The following is a 16733-nucleotide window of genomic DNA, read 5'->3' as shown; positions in this document are numbered from 1 at the left end:
TGTGCTGTTCTGGCCTCTTGGCTACCCAGAAGCATCAGTCACCTGGACAGATGATTCTGGGTACTCGTCCACACCAGGGGAAGGTGGGCCAGTCCCAGTATATCACGTCTCAAAAGAGACCCTGACCTACCTGGTGTTGCCAGCATGTGGGCCAGGATCCTCTGGGGGCCCATTCCAGAGGGACATCAGCAAAAAAAAACAAAAAAAAAAAAAAACATAAAATCCACTCGTGGTGCAGATTTTGAGTGAAAAAAATAATAATAAAGAGAGAAAAAAAAAGAAAACAAAAAGCGAGGAAAGGAAAAAATAAAATAGAATAATAATATGCCTGAAAAGGTCAATAGGTTGATCTTTGAATGGTGTTTGAGGTTATGTTGCTACTGCACTAGTTGTAAGCATATCTTTCCTTCTGGCAAAGACAGCAGCTGCAAAAGCCTGGAGTGCAGACAAGTGATGTAGGGTTAGAACAAGTTGATCAACTTGATTTATGCTGAAGGATGGGACTTCATTTCGCAGCTCATTCCTAATGTCTTCATAACAGGCACATTCGTGGAGAATGATTTTTTTGGTAGTTGTTGGCGCATCCGCATCTGTGGCCATAGTGCACCTCCCAAGGTTTTTGCAATACTTTGATCCAAGCCCGAGGCGGGATTCGAACCCGCGACCTTTGGGTTGCCAGGCAGGCACGTTACCCACCTGGCTAGCACGGTCGGCATGGAGAAGATGTTGCCGGTTTTCTTTTGCTCCAAAGAAACAGAGGTCAGTATTTAACAGGCCTAGCTGGTGAAGTTTTTCGTTAAGGGACCCATGGCCAGTAATAAGATACGATGTTTCCAGACTAACTGTAAACCATGAGCTAACCTTCTTCGACATCATAAAGGAGACATCCGGTAGGAAATTTTTGGTTACAGTGCCAACAGTTGAATTGTTCCACCTTGTTTGCCAGACATTTATTAGCTCGCTAAAGCATCGAGATTTCTCCCTTTTATTGTCATCATTCAGTGATAGGTCTATATCCATGATGGAGGTAAGTATTCCTTTTTTGAGCCTGAAGCATAATCCTCTAAATATTACATAAAGGTCTAATGGCAGAGTCCCTGCAATAACCAGGATTGCCACAGTGGACACCGTTCGACAGATGCGATGTGTTGCTAGTAGCAATGCCCTCTGGATTGAGTTGAGTTTTTTCTTCATTTTGACGGTTACCACTCTGTGGAACCAAGCTCTGGCCGCGAATGAGACTATGGGAAGGAATACCACTTTATAGTAGAGGAGCCTGGACAGGCCCCACTCATTTCATGAAATTCTAATGATGGAGGCTGTAAACTTCCTGTTTTTTTCACGAAGGTGTAGGTGAGGTAGGAATGATAACATGGTCTATTATCACGCCCCAGACCCTGGTCTGTACGCCAGGGGGAGCTGGATACCATTAATTTTGACCTGGGGGCCTCTTATGTCAAATTTAGTTTTGAAAATCATCATCTTTGTTTTGGTGGAATTAATCTGAAGTTTATTGGTTGCCACCCAGGAGGTAAGGCTATCAAGGACTTTCTGCGCTCTCAGTTTAAAGACCGATCTTGAATGATCTGAGATGATGGCAGTCAAATCATCGGCAAATGCAATGACTTTTAGTATGTGCAAATGATTTGTGTAATCAGTTTTGAAGCACCATATTCCAGACCAGGGGTCTCAGGACCGACCCCTGTGGACACCCCCGGTAAATAGGCCTGTGGATCTGTTGGTATTTACATTTTACGATGATCGATGGCTCTGAAAAGTAGCTTCGGATTCGCCAATAGAGATTGTGCGGGCATTCTGTCGATCCGAGGCGTTCCAGGACGCTTTCCCACCACAGTTGTTGAAGGCCCCCTCAAAATCAATTAACAAGGCCATTTCGTACTTGTAATTGAACATCTCCAGATGCAGGACCAGATCTGACAGGGCCTCCTCACAAGACCTACCTTGGGTAAATCCATATTGTGCACACGAGATCATATTCCGAGAAAGAAACAGATTTGTAATGCGCAGAGCTATTAACCGTTCTAGGATTTTTCCCAAGTTGGCCAGAAGTGCTATGGGTCTGAATGATATCGGCTCTGTAATTGGTTTAATGGGCTTGGCGATGAGACGGAGTAGTGCCGTCTTCCATATTTGTGGGAAACAAGAGTGAGAGAGACATTTGTTGTATAACAGTAGCAGGAGCTGAGGTTTAATTTTATGTAGTGTAATGATGAAAGCATATTCCATCATATCTAGTCCTGGGCATTTTTTGAGGTTAAACTTCTTAAGAACTGCTTCAAGTTCCGGTTTTGTGAATGGGCCAGTTTGCACTGTTCTGGAAGGTCTTTCAGGGGGTTATCGTCAGGAAAGAGTTAGTTTAGAATAGCATTGATTGAGTCAGCCCAGTTAGAGGTTTCCTGCTGACCAGATTTGATGGTCCCAAAGGTATTAGTTGCGAGTCTTGTCTCGTGCTAACTTGTATTGTAATTCCCATGGATTTGCATTACCTCAGTTAGACCAGGTCTCTTTCTTTCTTTTTGCTATTTCCCTGGTGTATGTATTTTTCTTATTTATGTAGTCTCTATAGAGCCGGATAACATCAGGAGTTGGCCAATCTCTGTGGGTCTGATTTTGTTTTCGTGCTCTATGGACATCACTCTTTAGATTGGTCAATTCCGTTGTCCACCAAGCACAGGGTCTGGTGCAAACTCTCTTCTTAGTTGCTCACCTATAGGATTCCTTGGTTATGGCGATTTGAATGGTTTCTGCCAGTTCTTCAGGCGAAAGCACCGAGAGATGGGAGGAGTTTGATTCTGGAAAGTCCTGTTTAATGGATTCTTCAAATGTTGTCCAATCTACCTTTTTCATAGAGAATCGGACAAAGCCAGGCTGTTGTTCGTGGAGAGGGACTGGCGGTTGGTAATTATTAGTAATGTGGAAATATATGACCCTGTGGTCACTAAGCATCCAGTCTGGGATGGTGGTTCAGTTCTTTATGTGTGTTTGGAGATCACTGGTAATAATGGTTACATCAATATTTGATTGTCCTATTGAACTGCAATATGTAGGTAGTTGGTTTGGTAGATTCTGGATGGTTAGGTTCTTAGTGAGGATAAGATTTTCCAGCAGCAGTTTTCAAGGATCAAGAACTGGGCGGTGCCAGAAATGGGACTTCGCATTAACGTCAGCCGTAATTAGGATGCTCTTTGAACCTAAAAAGTCTAATGCATTGTCAAGATAGTTAAAGGATTCCTAGAACTGTCCAGAGGGAGGATAATAGAGGGACATTAAGTAGAAGGACATTGAGTGGCGCCTGATTTGGATGCAGGTTGCAAACCTCATGCAGAGCCTATGAACCACCAGAACATCTAGTTTCTCGTTTAGAACAATTATACAAGTTTTTGGTCTGTATTGATTGGCTGTATGATTCTTGCTTGGGTTGAGTACCCTGTGATTTTAGGGGTATTGCTAGCGGGGATTTTGGTTGAACATGGCTCCTGAATTGCAATAATATCGATCTTGTTATCTTCAGCTGCTTTCGGATTCCATCCGCCAACACACATGATCGTTGTCCTTTAATTTGCATGACCCTAAGTGTTTGGGATATTCTGTTTAGATGGTTAGTTGGTTGATTAGTGAGCTGAATATCCAGAGTTTGATAGTCAGCCGACTGGGGACTAAGACAGAGGGTTTCAGCCATCCGCGATCCTAAGTCGTGCCAGTTCTAGTGCTTTTTGGTATTCCGGGCAGGCTGCATCTCTAACAGGATGATTATGGTCACGTTGTTTTCTTTTGCCATTAATGCAGCTTGGCTGCTCATCCTTGCTCGGGCATTCGGCACGCACGTGACCGCTTCGTGTGATCACACATCACCATATTGGTGATGTGTGGGTGCAATGCATTGAAGTATGTCCAAACCCCAGGCAAAGGAAACATTTTGTCACCACAATGAAGGGCCTAAATTTATGGGAGCTGCACTCAAGGAAAATCCTGTCACAGGATTTTCCTTGAGTGCTGGAACAGGTTTGGTGGCAGTGTGATGACTGAGTGCATTACTGATCCCGATTTGGCTTTGATATTAAACCTAACTGCGATTCAATCCGAACCTCTTCAATGGTGTGCCCTAAATCGGCAAGATTCTTGAAGAACAGTTCCTCCAACATTCCTTCATTGGTGAGGTCTCTCGGTATACCGTATAGAACAATGGACGGGTTAGCTAAGTTTTGGGGGAGTCGATGAAATTCCAAGATTGCAGATTCCTGAAGAAGGCTGCTGAGATGGTCACTAAATCATCTTTGGAGATCGTCTCCATGAAGACTCTACGGTTCCGGATGGGCCTAAGCGTTTTGATTTTCACAGTCTTAAAAATCTGTCTTCAGGGTTTGTTGTACTAGATCTTTGATTTCTTCACTGGTCTTGAGTTCACATCCCTCCGAGGTTCGTAGCAGAAGAATGTGCTGTGGTTTCGACTTATCTCCTTTTGTTGGTTGCATTTGGTTGATGGGTCTAGGCTGATTTTTTGGATCGATTTTTTGGGTCTTACAACACTTGCATAGGTTTTAACAGATGCTGGGCTAGAACCAGGATCTTTCTCCAGTTCCACGTTTTCTTCTTACGGTAGAGGAAGCTTAGAAAACGTGTCCAGAACTTTCTCAAGTATTATCGTCCTTGTCTTTAGCTCTTCATTTACTGCTTTGGGCTTCTCATAATTAATGAGGGCAGTTGTGATTGTCTCTCGGCTGGCCCATAGCTTTTGTATATAATTTTCTGCGGCCTTGGTGAATCTGTTATTATCATTGTTAAGAAATGTGACGATATTTTTATGGAGTAGTGAAATAATCTGATGGAATGAAGTTGATTCGGTCTCATTCCCTTGCACATTGGAGCCTGGAAGAGCCGGAATTGCCAGACTGCTAGTAGCAGGAATTCCTGAGGCAATGGTTTGATCAAGCGAGAATGGTGGTGGAAGGTAAGTTGGTGCATTGAAAGCAGATGTTATAGTTTGTATTGCCATGGGAGGCAGGACATCAGCCTGGGCAGTTGAGGAGAAAGAAAAGAAAGCATCTGCAAGTGGAGGAGCTGGGGGTGGTGAGGAGGCAGCACAGGCAAGTGATTCCAGGATGGAGGCTGCTACAGAGGTTGAGATGCTGAAATCTAGTTTGGGGGAAATTGACTGGTCAAGATCCCCAAATGGCGATCTGTTATGTTCACCAACTGGGGATGGAGAGGAGCGTAGAGGGCGGCTCTTAGTCGTCTCTTTCGCTTCTTTTTTCTGGGTGAAGTTCTGCTGATTGATTTAAAAGGGGAAAGATTAGGATCCTCCTCTGGAGAGGACCTAGAATCTTCTCTCGAGTTCAGAGTTGGCACCTGCTTTTGTAATATCCGATTAAAAAAAAAAAACAGCAATTTTAGAGACAAAGATAAATTCTACAGGTCTCCAGAATCAGGTCTATCAAAAAAGTCTACTGAAAAGTTAGTTACAACTGCAGCTGGTATAAGTTCAAACTTCTGCCTCGTTGGGCGTCAGTAGTTCTGCAGCGTCAGCAAGTCATGTGTCATGCACAGTAAAGAAAAAAAAAGTTCACAACACAAATTAATTAGTCTAATTAATGCACTATCATAACTTGGTGACATAAGAGTCATTAGTACAAACTTACGGCTTTGAATATACCTTCTTCAGGCCATAGTAAGTTTACCAGCGGCCGTTCTCCTTTAGGGTCACGTGATTTGCTGTTGTTTGAGACAGAGGAATTTCTCCCAGCCGGGGAAGAAGCAATAGTCGCAATTAAGTAACTGAACTGAATTTTCCGTGAGAAAAGGGAATGTCTCCCAAAATCACTAAAAGCATTGACAGTTCAACATGCAAAATAAACCAGCATGTAGCAAATAAACTAAGCCATTAATTTTAGCACAATCAGTCAAAAATAACGCTCCATTTACAGTGAAATAAATTTCTAAAATTAGAATAAAAACAATGGCAACTCTTATATAGCGTCGTCACTATGAACGATCCGAGAGAAGCACCCAAAGCGGGAAAATTTAAAACTTTTATTTCTCGACAATGCCAAAGTAGTTTTCTGTAAAAATAATGTTTCAACTCACCAGACTATAGGGATTCTCTTTGACTTGGATTTTTCTCAGAAACTGAAGTTTGAACCACTTTGAAAATCGCACATTGAAGAGCACATAATCCGTGTACCGTTGTCCCAAAACGGCTGAACTGCCCACTCTTACAGTAGTAATTATATATATATATATATACACACAGTATATAAATATAATATATAATACATTACTATAGAGGGCTTCGCTCGCCAATCCCCCGCGCTCGTTTCTTTTGCACGGCCTTAGGCCGAGGTCTTTTACTCTATATACATCACTTTAGTTCAAGGAAGTTGGAATCAAGAGATTTAAGAAAGAAAACTTTAGCGCTAAGAGATACAGTTTTTATTGTTACAAAACAGATCTCATCTCAATTCATAATGCACTTCGAATACAATTCTAAATCGAATAGCCTCCAAAATTAAGTCCCTCAATGCTTCTGATTTAGAATTCAACGTTGGTAACATCATCAGTTGATCCCACTGTACAGAATTTAAAAACTGTCTGAGACCACTGTAGTCACCTTTACGAAAGCAAAAGCCCTTCCCTTTAGCCTTGATGGTAGTTACATCTTTAAGTGATTCCCACATCAGTACATTGTGATCACTGTCACCCAGTGATTCTTTTATCTGCAAATTCTTAATGCAAGAATAATCATTGCTGATAACCAGATCAAGAGTATTACTCCCTCTGGTTGCCTCTCGAACATGCTTCTGTAGAAAACAATCATCCAATAAATCCACAAAAGCCTTGATAGTGTGTGCGTGACCAACCCACAAATTCCAGTCGATCTCTGGGAAATTAAAATCCCCCATTAAAAGACACTCTCATTTACTGGACCACCCCAGTGCTCATTTCACACCAAACAGACTCAACACTGCATTGTCCACCAACATCAGTTGGTGGACAATGCAGTGTTGAATTTTATTGTGTTAATTTTATGTGTGTCTTAGCTAACAGCATAACCCCTCTTCCCTTCTTCTACACGTTGTACTTCCCAAATTCCAATTCTGCACTGCTTATATCTGTGTGACACCACGTCTATGATATCCCAACAATATCTGCCTTTGATGTCTTGACTAGCATTTCAAGCTCATCAAATTTATTAAATATACTCCCAGTATTGGTGTACATGCAAGTATACGTGCACCTGTTCCTACTCTTGGTTACCTATCACAGCCCATGTATTTACTTGTTCCACTATGACTCCCAACAGTCCTGGAAATCTCCATTACCTTGCTTTCCAGGCTGCTGCTCATTCTAATCGAAGCAGTGCAAGCATCACTTTTAGTCTGTGTATCCCCCCCCAAGCAAGCACCTTTCCGACCCACCTAATGCCTCGATAGCATCAGCAAATATTCTTGCACCCTTCCTATTTAATGCCTCGATAGCATCAGCAAATATTCTTGCACCCTTTCTATTTAAGTGAACCCCATCCCTGTAGTAACAGTCTCTTCTGTCAACAAGCACAGACCAGGCTGAAAAAAATTTTACTCCTTGAACCTTGCACAGTCTCTCCAGGGCTGAATTGATCGACAAGGCTCGCATCATATACTCCCTCCTATCGTGTCTGGGCAGAATTGCAAACACTTTCATATTCAACCCTTTATACGTTTAGGTCCTTTGTTGGCCCATTGTATCATATCCTTGCTTGTGGATTTCGAGAGAGCTACATATACACTGGTGTGCAAAACTTAAGGACCAACACTATTTCTAAATGTGACAACCACAAAATCAAACGAAACAGCCTGTGGCAATTTGCATAACTGTGGCCGTTCAGTAGAAAGCTGGTGCACATACAAAAATTTGAATCGTACTGAGAGGGTCTCACATAAACAGATAAAAGCAGCAGTTCAACAGTTAAGTGCAAATTACCGAATGCTGAGCACGATTGTTACCAACGTTCGATTGGTTTCATACAGTGCTACAGACAGTGAAATGGCCAGTAGACAACATCTGGATGATTTTTCCAGGGGTCGAATAATTGGGAAGCTCGAAGTGCGAGGAGTGTGGCTGCGGAGTTCGGTATCGCCCATAGCATCGTCCCACGTGCGTAGTCGGCCTTTAGAACGACAGGTACAGCTGTTTGAAGGACCATTGGTGGTCGTCCACGAAAAACTACGCCCAATGATGACCGCTATATACTCCTACAGGACAAGAGGGACCGACATCAGATAGCGGGATCCATTGCAAACCATTGCACAGGAGCACAGGACGCAGGATATCGCGGTTTACTGTGGCCAGGCGACTCCACAAATGTGGACTGTTTGCCCGACGGCCAGTACGCTGTGTCCTTTTAACACCTGCCCATCGAAGACACCGTTTACAGTAGTGCATCGAACACGAGGACTGGACAGCTGCGCAATGGGGTAAGGCCTCTACTTTCAGATAAGCCGTTATGATATGACGCTGAGCGAGCCTTTGCAAACATAACATCTGATTCAATTTCGAGTCCTTTCGGAAAGTTTAAGTAATACTGTACTGCCGTAACCTTCTTCTCCGTATGGTCGTTCTGTTTCAGTGTGTAACTCCATCCCGTTTCTCCGCTGGGAAACATCAGAGGGAATTACATTGTGTCTAAATGAGATTTCAAACTCATTTTTTATCTTGCTTTCTAGATCGCTTTTTACAGGGCCGTGCCGAGTCATTTTTGTACTTGAGGAAAGAATGGAAAATTGCGCCCTACTGTTAATGACGGCAACGTTGGCAATTATTTAATCTTTCTTTTGGCGCCCTTTCAGCTTTTAACCTGGGGAAAGAGCCTCGTTCGCTTCACCCTTGGCACGGCTCTGATTTTTCGGATAGACTCGCAAGTCTATCTTTTCTGACAACTCGCCGTCCTTCGACACTATAATAGCAGCCAGTTCATTACAGGTAGGTTTGTTGTAAATTCGTGGGTGGTCTTTAGAATTGCTGTAGGATGCCAAAATTATTTCTTTGTCTTCGCCAGATTCGTACACTTCGTAAAGGGTTTTAAACATCTTCGCATACGGGTGAAAGTTCATTATACTTTGAATGATTTCCAAGACTTCAGTCCTTTTCACTTTTTTAGCTCGTTCCATCAAAGCTTCTTCGTCGTGATAAATGTAGATTTGGCCGAATTTTAGAACGTCTCTAACAGACATTAAACTCGTCGTTGCTTTTACCATGGCACCTTCTCGTATTCGCATCGTATAAGAACCGCTGCCACCTTGAAAATCCGTGTTTTCGGCATTAAAAGACGCGAAGGCGTAAATATTGTTGTAGACTCAAACTTTTCTGCGAAGTATCTCCGTTTTCCCGTGTTGTCAAACAGCAAAGTCTTTAAGGTTTCTGGATAGGTATCTGCCTTCGGCAAACATACCTTCCCTCCGTGACAACATGAATGTGGGGCTGTGTCCGAGTTCGCTGTGAAAAGATAATCCGCTGCAACGTTGACATTCATCTACCATATCACCTAAATTGCAATATGATACTTCAGTGGCTTCTTCGTTATCAGGATCTTGTGAAGATCTTATGTTATGTCTGAGCCGTTTAATGATTAGCTGAGTTTCGGTCTGTTCTTTGTCCATTTAGCTACCCGCTTCCTGAGGCGTTGATTTTCCACTTTCTCCGTCGTAATAGTTCGTAACCTTTTGGCATGTTTCGCTCTATATTTCCGTGAAGACACATGACGGCGTCGTTTTCTCTCGGAATCGGCGATTGCCAGTCTAGCAATTTAACAGGCATTCTGTTAAATACTAAGTTAGTACGTATAATTAGCAAATCAAACCTCGCGGATTCCAGACACACTGGTATAAACTACACAAATATTTAAAATATTTACAAAATACTAAACTATTTACAAATATGCAAACTAATAAACCTTCATAAGCTGATATTACAACGGAACATCAAATGCCTAGCGTGGCCATATATTAGACAGCGAACACGTGCACGAGGTTGGTGAACGTTATGGAGGCTCGAATAAGTGACGTAATTTCTCCGCCGTCTTCTCCCATTAGCTCGAATAAATACCACTAGGAGGAAAACGTTTTTAATGTATAGAAAGTTAATATATATATAGATATATGTATACTGTATATGGTGTTTGTGTCTTCTTTACTGGCTTAAAGGCTCCTCCGTAGCCAGGTGGGAAGGAGCAGCAGTGCGTAGCACACGCTTCTTGATTAGACCGGGGTTCGAGCCCGTCACCACCAAATACGGAGGATGCGGAAAGGTCAGGGAATTACCACCGCATATCCCGGAGCAATATGGCCTTAGTTGCTAATGCTCCTAAAAACCAAAACAACAAACAACAAAATTACCGGCTTAAAGTTATCCCAGTGGTAAATTTAGAGAAAGAATAAAATGAAGTCCACTTAATAAAGAATTCATAAATTTTGAGCATCGTATATAAAATGAGAAATTAAAATACAGTATCTGGAAGGAGTAGAGTAAGAAATTATACTACCGATGTGTATATATTCAGCATAAAGCTTAGGACACAATATGTTACGGAGTTTTAAATGCATTTAGGCTATATTGTGCCGTTGTGTATTATGTCGCTGCAATTAGTGTGTATTCACGGACCGAATTGTATGCTGTGCAAACTGAAAAACCTGAATAACTAACGGGAGAAACCCTAATCCCTACACCTCAGATCGGCTAATTGTGGACCCGACTGAAGAAGCCTTTAGCAATACTGCCAGTCTATGACGGGAACTCGAACCCACATCTCTCCAAAAGTGGAGAAACTACTATATTGTCACAGAAGGTGCTTATGGCACAACAACGGGCAAATAAAGGAAATAGTGTTTCGATAACCTCTGGGGCTGACGTTATCGAAATACTAAGGACAGACTTCAGTTCCTCTAGTTAGGGATGCTGCCAATTTGTTAACAAGGGGGCTCGGTCGAGAAGAATTGCAGCTAAGGGTCGTCCCAAGTGAAATAGTCTGAAATTTTATGAAATTAAATTTTGACAAGAGGGGGGGGGGACTTGGATAATCGACAAATAATTTTACAGGGTTCGTGCTAATGGTGGTCATAATCGAATGATTAGTAATTACTACTACTGCTCAGAGGCGGATCCAGGTTTTGTGGGGCCTGAAGTTTATACAATTTACGCTATTTAAAAAATATATAAAATTTCTTTGTATTCTTTTTCTTAAAGTTGGGGCCACTCGAACACAACCCAACACGTGGGGAAGTCGGAGTGGAAAGAGACAGCAGTCTTAACCGATTGTGGTTAAAATATCTTAGTTTTTCAAATTTTACAAAAGCATGTGAACACATTTCTAGGGCTCCCTCCCAGGGCCTTGGAAGTGGCCCCTGAAGCTTAAACTTCATTAGCTTCACAGTAAATCCGCCTCTGCTACTACTATATATCATTTGAATAATTTATCATAATCGAATGAACCCTTCGAATGATTGTGAACTCGTACGGAGGACAACAAGATTGGTGAGAGGAACAAAGGGGTGCGCTTACGAAGAAAGGCTTAAGTTCTGAAAGTTGCAGCATCTGGAGACTAGGCACCTGCGAGGTGATCTGATCGTGGTGTATAAGGTCTTGAATGGTTTGAGCAGGCTCAGTGCTGACAGGATACTTCCGCTTACTCAAATTAAGAACCTGAGGGGCATAGATTCAAATTGAGGAAAGTCAGTTGTAGAATCGATGTGCGGCAGTTTGCCTTTAGCCAGCGGGTAGTTGATTGCTGGAACAGACTTCCATTTGTTGTTTTCGAAGTTGATAGCTTAAGTTTAAGGCTGAACTAGACAAACATTTGGAGTGACCAGATGGGTGAAATGGGAAGGTTTTTTTTTTTTTTTTTTTTGGCTGATGCTAACTTCCTCTGATCGTGTGGTTGTCCTGAAGTACAAACAGAAAATTCATTCATTCATTTGTCATAATTGAACGAATCTTTCGAATGATTTTTCATCATAATAGAACAAATCATTCTAATAATATAAGTATAATTGAAATAATCTTTTACTAGTTCATGAGAATCTTCCCCAAACTGCTCCGGCTTCTAGTGATCACTTTGACGTAATGCAAGCACTAAACACGGTATTTTTCAACTTTTTAAGAAATTGTTTTAAAGTTAAAATTTTTAATATAAATTAGTACCTTGTTGAATAACTGAGCAGATGAAGTAAGGCAGATGCCTTACTTCATCTGCTCCAACACGCCTTCCAAATAAAAGGAAATTTGCTGTAGTTCCCACAGGCCCTACTTACTTGTCAGTCCATTTATTACCGTACAGATAGTCAGATACTCCAACGCCAACTCCATGCAGGAGTTCCACAGGGTGGAATCTTATCTGGATTCCTATTTACCGTGATGATCCCGTTCTGCAAAGGTAGGGATGATGTGTGCACTTATGCAGACGATATTAAGATCCTAACACCCATCCAACCGTCCATAACCAATAGTGCATTGTGTGACCAGATTAATTATAAGCTTCTGAACTTATTCGTGTACTTAGATAAATTTGGCTTGGTCCTAAATCCGCAGAAGACTGTAATCATGATGTACTCGCTCAAAAAATCGCATACGCTCGTACACCCGAAACTTAATGGCAAACCTATCCCAGTTGTTGAGAAGCATAGACATCTCGGAGTAACATTTGATACTAAACTGACATTCAACGTGCACGAGGTTGGTGAACGTTCAAGTCGCATATTGGCCTGATTGTAAAGAAAATGAACTGCTTACGTTGGGCAACAAAACAGCACCTCTTGCACGTGAAACAGACTACTACAACCGAACGATATTTAAGAACCACAGTGTATTCGACCATTTTATATGGCGCCGAATTGTGGACGTCAGCCATCCCTACCCACATTAGGAGAATATATGCGAGCGAATTCTGGCTGCTGAAGTGTGAAAACCATAACCACAATCTCCCTCAACAGTTAAGGACCACACAGCTTTCTGAACAGCTTAAACTGCAGCGTTTACCAGACATCATTGCCTGGAAATGATTAATAACCACAATCAAAATGATGACTGGCACGATATCATCACCATGCTTCTGGCAGCTTTGTGAGTGGCACATTCCGCCATCTGCATTAAGAGGCACTAAATCTTTGAGAATAAAGACCAACGGACTGAAGATGGCCGGCAGGTTTATATCCGCCAGTGCATTAGAATCAATTCAGTGCCCAACACATATCAGAATTGACCTACTAAGACTCATAGAGGATCCGAAATATAGGAAACACACCGCAGTGCGGTTCGTTGAGGCTGCTGTTGCTAGTAGTTGTGTGAATTTCTGTCAAGAACTGTGTGTAGGCAATTGAATAGTGTATATCTCGCACAATTGATTCAGTGGATGTGATGTTAAGATGAACTTTTGTATTACAATTTCCAGGACTCTACACAGAAATGTAGTGATGAGTGATGCAGTTTATATTTCATCTTTTCGTGTGTATTTTACCTTTCTTGTATATTTTAGCCTTTCTTTTATTTTCATTTTATGGTAATCCCCTGGCATTTTCTGCCGTGAAGGGAATTTGTCACTTACCAATATACACTTATATTTTGTATTTGGTCGGACAAATAAAGATTTAAAGATTTATTTATTTTTTAGTATATGATTTTTAAACTGCTGCATGAGCTTTCTGGACGAATGGAGTGTAGGATAGCTGGATTTCCTCTGAATTTCAGTTCTATTTAATTTGTTCCTGGAGAATTGTTTCTACATGCATAACCGATTACTTAATGCGGCTGGCATTTCTCTTTAATGACGTCATATACATCTAGAGTTTCACTATAACGAGCAATGTAAACTACACAACCCTTTACATCTAGAGAGAGAGAACTCTTTCATAAAACAGTGTATCATCTCTCTCCCCCAACAGCTCCTTCATAATTTTTTATGCTGTTCGTTGGAACCCAGTGGAAAAAGCTATCAGGTTACAGTATTAATGGCAGTCAACAGATGCTTTCATTATGAACAACAACAAAAAAAAATAATAAATAAAATAAAAAAATAATAATAAAATAAATAAATAAACAAAAAATAATATATATATTGGACAGACACTTTCATTTCTCTCAAGAAGCTCTCTCTAGAATTATAAACTAAAACTCTGAACAAAGCATGCTTTAAGTGACGGCATGAGATAATATTTCCTGAACAGATAGTACTGATAATGGTCATAATGGTGAACGCTTAACCATTATGACCATTAATGTTCATAAGCGTTCACAATTATGACCATTATTACGTACAAAGCAAAAAACAGGGCCGGCCTTAGGCCGATCGGACCGCGTGCGTGGCAGAAAAATTAAAATTAAACGAAAAAAGGAACAAAGAATAGATGAAAAACAGAGATAAAGGAAAAGAAAAAAAGAGAGAAGAAAAAAAAAAAGAAAATTTTAAGTTTAGTTAAAGAATTGATTTTAAAGCTTTAAAACTTATTTAAAAGCTTATTTATTTATAGCAGGGCTCCTGTGAAACCTGAAACAATGACTTTATTTTTTGTTTTTACATACGTTTAGAAAATATTGTAAATGCACACTCACAGCCAAATTAAGTGGTATTGAAAGGCATCGTAATAAAAAAAGAATCGCAAGAAAGCCGAAGAGACTTTAGTTCGTTCTCAGCATCAGAGGTATTGCCATTCTAGAAAATTGGATTACAGAAGGTGCAAAGGCAGAAAGCAGCATAGCATTTTTCACAGCTGTGCATTGTGCATTAAGGGTAGTTGATAATTTGAGTGACATTTGTGAATTTCGTTTTTCAGACAGCAGGGTAAGTAAGGACTTCAAACTGCAGAGAACAAAATATTTTTATTACATATAAAAATATGTTTGTTTGTTATTTGGTTTTTAGGAGCATTAGCAACTAAGGCCATATTGCTCGAGAATATGCGGTGGTCATTCCCTGACCTTTCCGTATTCTCCGTATTTGGTGATGACGGGCTCGAACCCCGGTCTAATCAAGAAGAGTGTATTATGCACTGCTGCTGCTCCTCCTTCCCACCTGGCTACGGAGGCGCCTGGAAATATGTAGTAATGCCAATAATATCATTGAATCGCTTATAGACTTGACGTCTAAACTTATTATTTCCAGCCAATTTTATCGATAAACATCTTCACAAAGCAATTTTTATTGCCATTAATAAATGGCACAATAATAAATTAAATCCAAATTACATCGTAACTAAAGTATCTTCTAAATAAGTATTTCAGTTCTACTAGCTCAATGTTCACTATAATCATCTTCTGGCTCACAAAAATTGCTATTACATTATATAATAGCTATTTAAAAATCACATTAGTAATTTTGAGGACGTACATATGTATAGAGTAGGCACTATCTTTAGAGCACGTCACATATAGCTTACGCTCATTGAAAAAGTTGTACCTATATTTGTTCTTAAAGAAACGAAGTTCACAAAGGAATTTCATTTCTACTTGGTAAAATATTTTTTAAAGGTATTTCGTTTCAGTTTGTCTTGTTACCTGTTATTCTAAAAAACTGAGAGCGAACTATTTATTTTCATAGGACATTATCTGTATAAAGTTCAAATTTATAGTGTACTATGAACTATAATTTCAGTCTATTAAGATTCTTAGCAAAGCTTATTATCTTAGTACTCACCTCTAGATCCGAATTGGTTAGGGTTAAATTTACATAAAAGAAAGTAAAGAGAGTAAAATTAAAAGTTTCCAATTATATTGTTGTTATTTGGTTTTTAGGAGCATTAACAACCAAGGCCATATTGTTCCGGGGATTTGCGGTAGTCATTTCCTGACCTTTCCGCATTCTCCGTATTTGGTGGTCACAGGCTCCAATTATATTAATAGATTAATTAATTTAAAAACATGTCTCTAGGAAGAGGAAGTGCACCACTTTTTCCTGGTTGTCATTTATAAAATTATATGAAGAAGATTCCCATGTTTGAAAAACCAAGAGCTGGACGAGAAGCTTTCGATGTCGTCGTCATCAGTTTGTGAATGACATGAGTTGTAAGTGTTGATTTATAGTATCGTAGTACCCAGGATGAATTACGTTAAACACGTGGAAAGTTGATTCGTGTGAGTTGCCATATTGGTAATAGATTCGTGGGTAATTTAGCATTAGCATTAGCATTAGTAGAGGCATTTGATGCAAGAAAGCAAGCTTATGCAGCATCAGGCAAAAAAAAAAAAAAAAAACCACTTCCACTTCACCCCTCTGTTCGTTCAAAATACCTGTCCAGCTGAGCCTTAAACTTATTTAGGCTATCAACCTCCACGACAAGGGATGGAAGTCTGTTCCACCAACCAACCACACGCTGGCTAAAGGCAAATTTCCGCACGTCTATCCGACATCTGTGGCGCCTCCGTAGCCAGGTGGGAAGGAGCAGCAGTGCGTAGCATACGCTTCTTGATTTAGACCGGGGTTCGAGCCCGTCACCACCAAATACGGAGGATGCGGAAAGGTCAGGGAATGACCACCGCATATCCCCGGAGTAATATGGCCTTAGTTGCTAATGCTCCTAAAAACCAAATAACAAACAAACCTACATCTGCCTTTCCTCAATTTGAATTTATGCCCTCTCAGGTGATTATTCTGAGCTAGAGGAAGAATCCCATCAGCATTGAGCATGCTCAAACCATTCAAGGCTTTATACACCTCTATCAGATCACCTCGCTGGTGCCTAGTCTCCAGACACTGT

The 16733-nt window shown here is 40.8% G+C and overlaps 1 protein-coding gene across 1 annotated transcript in view; it reads right to left on the bottom strand.

Annotated features, from left to right (window-relative positions):
* LOC150077389 (muscle LIM protein 1-like) overlaps positions 1-15907 on the bottom strand; it is a 91281-nt gene extending 75374 nt beyond the window's left edge. The window contains exon 1 of the mRNA XM_090386791.1: positions 15674-15907. The gene's annotated coding sequence lies outside the window, so the exon portion shown is untranslated. The remainder of the gene's footprint in view (positions 1-15673) is intronic.
* Between the last annotated feature and the right edge of the window lie 826 nt (positions 15908-16733).

The sequence above is a fragment of the Mastigoproctus giganteus genome, chromosome 12 (genome assembly GCF_048544385.1).
Source record: "Mastigoproctus giganteus isolate SK-2022 chromosome 12, ASM4854438v1, whole genome shotgun sequence".
In the NCBI taxonomy this organism is placed as follows: Eukaryota; Metazoa; Arthropoda; class Arachnida; order Uropygi; family Thelyphonidae; genus Mastigoproctus; species Mastigoproctus giganteus.
Note: the sequence above shows the minus strand (reverse complement) of the source record. Positions and strands in the feature narration are given on the sequence as shown.